This window comes from Prunus avium, chromosome 3 (genome assembly GCF_965620075.1).
Source record: "Prunus avium chromosome 3, drPruAviu1.hap1.1, whole genome shotgun sequence".
NCBI lineage: Eukaryota > Viridiplantae > Streptophyta > Magnoliopsida > Rosales > Rosaceae > Prunus > Prunus avium.
The window spans coordinates 40139476-40145018 of NC_142286.1; the positions used below are offsets into that span (position 1 = coordinate 40139476).

The window sequence follows — 5543 nt, forward strand, 5'->3', positions numbered from 1 at the left end:
TTTTTTCATTTTTAAATTTTATGAATTTTAAATTATTTTTTTAAAACTCCATTAGTTTGTTGATGTGGCATATATGTGGAGCCCACATCTAAAATAATATAATGTCTTGTGTATTTAAAATGCAATATATATTTTAAAATAATTTAAAATTCATAAGATTTAAAAAAGAAAACCAAAATTTTATGAATTTTAAATTTAAAAAATTAAGTAATAAATTGCAGGGACCATTTGTGATAGGTGTGTAAACCTCAGGGATGTTTTGTGATATATATTTGCCACATTAGCGAACTAACGGAGTTTTTGACAGAACCTAACGGTAGGAACCATTTGTGATCACACATACTAACATTGAGGACCACCAATGACACAAAAAAACATTAAGGATGCAATCTGATAGTTTCGTAAACCTTAGGGACCTTTTGTGATAATAAGCCTACTTTCTCACATGCTTTGCTAAAGCACTACTAATTGTTTAAGCACAGAGACCTTGTGACATTATATGCATCACCGGGTGAAAGGTTCAACGAAGAATCTCCATTAATTTCTTCTCTTTTTCTGAAAAGATGCTCGGGTGTCACATGAGGAAGCAGGGAGGAGATAAATGTCTTTCCCAGCAGTGGCACTTACGTTGCACATGTAAGCTCACGTATTTCTTTGATTGCTGAACTAATACTATAAATCTTCACCTGTTTTTCATGACAAAGGTTGGCACTTTCAATCACTGATCAACTTTGTAATCATATGATGGAGAAAATAAGACATTGGTTCTAGGATCATTGAAAGTTCACCTCTAGCTTTTCAACTTTTGCTTCATGATCTTCTCGAAGCAGACTTCATCAGTCAACTGGTTGCACTCATTACATTTTCAGGTGAGACAAAGTCGAACACCACATGTACACAATACTGCATGTCAAAATAAACAAATTTAATAAGATGTGGGAGAGAAACACATGAATTTCAAAAGAGTTTTACTAATTTGCCAAAATGATGCGTGATTATTGGGGGACACTATAAATTTATATGCATAACAAGTGTAAATCCGCTACACATTCTTGCTAACCAATCCGATAGCAGTGAATTTGGTAGTCTTCTTTCGTGTTAACAACGAAAATCAAATGAGGATTTAATTTAGATGCATATTTACGGCCACAACAAACAAACAAAGCAAGTAATCAGGAAAGAGAGCCTAGCAGAGTCAGCCTTCCCTCTTCTCTTCACTGGCTCTGATCTCATCCGACGAAGAATCCCTTGCTTGATAGGGATTGAGGTTAGAAATCCAAGAAACATAACATGAGAATCATACAACAGAAGTAATCAGGAAAAGAGAAAAATAATCAATGAAGCACACAAATCCAGTTCTGCTTATTCCATGATGATTCATAGAAAATCTAGGGGATAAAAGATATTACAACACAAACCACGCGCACCTGTTACTGCTAGAACAGCTTTTAGAGAGAAAATCCTTCAAGAACACAGAAAAGTATAGCCAAACTTAAGACAGAGATGTGTCCAATTAGCATTCACTCAGGCCGATTAGCACAACATTTTACATTTTAGTTTCCTACGTATTAAATCTAAGCAGAGATTGATGATGCGTGTCTATAAGAATTAACAAGTGATCACTGAGAGGGAGACTGGGAATGATCACCTGGGCAGGGCATATGTATAGGAATAGGAAAAATAGGATCATGTTTTGACGTAAAAATAAAATCATTAAAGGAAGGCTTTTAGCTGGGAAATGCATGCTTGTTATAAAATAATTGACTTGGAAAATGTTGTGCCCGCCCGTATGCATAACGAAATAAAAGTGACAACAGAGAGATTACATATAGCTCTCACTAATATAGTAGTTAATTAATCTGTAGTTAGTACCGCTAAACTCTGATCCCAAAGGTATAATATCGAGTTAACTACAAATCAAACTCATCTGTTTTATCATTTTTAATTAATTTCTTTTCTATTATATAATGCTATAATTGATCTCAATATATCGGATTGAAGTGAATTTCTTGGAGCACAATTTAGTTCTCGAGGCTGCTGCTTTTTTATTGCGTTCAAAGTAATGTGCTGTTATTAAAGGTCCAACCAGATCGATCGATCGAGCAATGCTGTGGAAAACATATGAAAATATAGAATCTAACGGATACCTTGGAAATACAAAGTTATTTAGGTATAAGGTACTATTACTCATCCACTCAATATTTTCACACAGGCCTTAAGCAAGCTCATCTCCATCTCCCTGATTCTCTCTCTATCTCATATACACATGTGTGCAGGCACTCATATATATATATATATATATATATGTCGCATACACTCAGAAAACTTCAAAAGATCCATTGCTTTGAGAATGGATATGATTTTCCTTCTTAAAAATTCACAACTTTTGTAAAAGGAGTTTAAAATATGAATGAAGTACCTTAATATTTGGGAGGTGTAAGGCTAATAACCTTCAGTCCCAACTCCAACCTCCACTCTTCTTTCTTCTAAAGACTTTGATGATATGAGTATATGATGCTCCCATGCACTCAGCTTGCCAAGCCTCTAGAAGAGGAATACCAGGTACAATGATCCCACATGCATGTTGATTTTATGATCCCGAAGAGAACATACTAATCAAGCCAGCTTCTGCCTAAGGAAAACCAAGGTACATATATCATTCTGATCTATCCCCGCAAAATTTGGGGTAAATAGCTTTGTTATCTCTCCTTGCAAAGAGCCCAATTAGTTCAGGCTCTGCTAGGAGGCATTCTTTTGATCTTGTGTTAGGATTATACTCAAGATTGACAGCAACTACATAGAAACGAGGGGGAAGAAAACAAATAAATATTATCAGTTTTAACTTAATTCTTTTGCACGCTACAAGTTTCTTCATGATTTTGCAGTCTTTATAGGAAAACATGAAGGAATATACGTCGCAGGAAAACCAAACAACCGGACAAGAAAAGAAAAGAATGAAGAGCTTTTAGACTATAATTAGGAGGACACCACCTTAGACATGAAATTATTTTGCTCGGAAAACCATATATTATTTATAATTCTTAAGATTGTTTACTTTTCTAAGGCTTAAATGCGCAAATAGTTAAACAAGACAAATCCGCTAATGCAACTTAGAAAACCAGTAGCAGTAGTACATTGTTTTCTCATTGATGAGCAGCATAATCACTAGGATATGAAAACCCTACCCTCAAAATAAAGAAATAGAAATAAGCGAGTCCGTAGCCAATACAACAATTAATTAACTTCTTACCATACATTGTTCCAGCTGATCATCATGGCTGCAGGTCTTCTTTCATTATTTCATGATAATCTCCTTCGTTTGGGTTTTGATGACTCGCGCACTTCCAGCGGGTATCGGCACAGGGGACACAAGTGATTGATCTGCAGCCACGGGACGATGCAATCTTCATGAAATTTGTGTAAGCAGGGCAAGCGTTTGATCGTCATTGGTGGATGGCGACAATCAACCCCTTGACCTTGATCTTGATCATGATGATCATCTTCATCTTGAGAAGCAGGGACGGCATTAATATTATCAGAGTGATGATCATCATGATGATCAAGGAGGAGGCCTTCCATACAAATAATACATGAGGACAGCGGGCCCAAAGTAGGATCATCAAGCCTCACATTCTCCAAGCCCTGAATGGATGACTGAGCTGCAGGAATAAGCATGGCCATGTATGCTTCCGAGGATTGCCTCATAACCCTATCAAGGATGTCGTTGTCGTGGTCCGACCTCAGAATGTGATAAGTGCCATCCACAATATGCACAAGAATAGGCAACTCAAAGCTGTCGTTGTCGGCCTCTTCAATGTAGTCAAGTATGCTTACAATGAGAGCTGGCTGCGCACCTTGTGGGACACCCATCTTGGAAAGATGATAAGCCAAGACATGCGTCCATTTAGGCCTTGATGAAAATTGCTTGACATCACGCATAGGGACATGGAAACTCCTCTCAGCAAGGAGGTGATATGTATCAGCATAAGGAAGTAATACTGGACAATGCTCACCAACGAAGACTCGAGTTATCTTTTGATAATCTATACCGATTTTGAACCTGTCCCTGGTAATTGAGTCTAATGAGATTCATACATCTTCTATTTGATTCACACTGGTACTTAAAAAACAGTACTCGGAAGCACCAGTTGAGTGGCTGATGCTCTGTATTTCGAAAGCAATAGCTGACGTGCCACTTCCCTCTAAGTATAACCGGACTTCAGCTAATCTCCCGCTCATGCTTTGTGCCTTGGTTGGTGGGTGTGTGTATCACTATCAGCGAGCAACCTGTAATAATTACCTGTAGTACGTAGGAGTCGCTGTCAGGCTCAACTCCAACCTGAAGGTGTTGTATGTATGTGTATGTGTATCTGTATATATATATATATATATAATTGTAGTTAACTATCCCTAAATCAATGAGGATGACAATCCCTATCCTTCTCCAACAAGGAATATAATAGGAAAAGAAGTATATTTAATTTGTTAATTGCCTGGGTAAGGGTGGACTGGAGGCACGAATTTTAAACCTAAATTAATATGCAGTCGATCGAGTTAACAACGAAAATCAAATCAGGATTTAATTTAGATGCATATTTACGGCAACAACAAACAAACAAAGCAAGTAGAGGTGATGAATTCACGGAAACAATAAATAAAAGTAAAGCAAATTAAGCCGATTAAGCATTCGACAGATTGATGAATCATATACTTACGTGCGGAGCAGATCGAGATAGATACTGTTTGCTTGCTTTTCTTCGTGATAATAAGGAGAGAGAGAGAGAGAGAGAGAGAGAGAGAGAGAGAGAGAGAGAGAGAGAGAGAGAGATGGGTACGGAGGGAGGTTAATTTAGGGTTTGTTATGTAGGATTTATATTTGTTGCATACTGCATGTGTATGTCATGGTTCAATCTCAATTTGATTTGATTTTGGTGAGGCAGGGGAGAAATGTAAAGGGATGTCGGTGAGAGGGAGGAAGATGAGGGAGAGGAGGGAAGGGAGTTGTTGACTGTAAGGGTCCGTTTGGTTCATGGGAAAGGAGGCATAGGAATGGGAATTCAATTGCTTTCCCATGTTTGGTAAGTCTGGGAATGGGAAACGGATTCCTGGCACATGGGAAAGTAGGGGGGAAAGTGATGCCCCCCTCTTAACTTGGGTTTTGCTTTCCCTCCTCATGGGAAAGTTTGGGAAAATGTGACAACATTCAATGCACAATTTTCATGACTATTTTGTCCCTATGAACAATTTATAATTACAACGTATCATTAAATGCATTCTTTTTTTATTTGATTTATTATGGGTATAATTGGAAAATTATACAAATTTTGTTTTCCATTCCTACTCAAAACAAACATGGGAAAGGAAACAAAGTGAAATCTCCCAATTACTTTCCCAACATTACCAAACGTGGGAAAGGAATCTTTTATTCCCATTCCTTGGGAAATGACATGGGAATTGATTTCCCCTCAAATCCATTCCGTGAACCAAACGGGGCCTAAGGAGTTTAGATATGATGGATTAAAAAACTTAAAGAATTAAAAATT

General features: G+C 37.3%; 1 pseudogene across 1 annotated transcript; it reads right to left on the bottom strand.

Annotated features, from left to right (window-relative positions):
* Nucleotides 1–440: 440 nt before the first annotated feature.
* On the bottom strand, nt 441–4811 carry LOC110766098 (uncharacterized; annotated as a pseudogene). Its single transcript, XR_015834398.1, has 5 exons — nt 4716–4811; nt 3251–4300; nt 2420–2632; nt 789–903; nt 441–686 (listed from the first exon to the last, which is right to left on the bottom strand). The product of XR_015834398.1 is annotated as an uncharacterized LOC110766098 (transcript).
* Nucleotides 4812–5543: the final 732 nt, after the last annotated feature.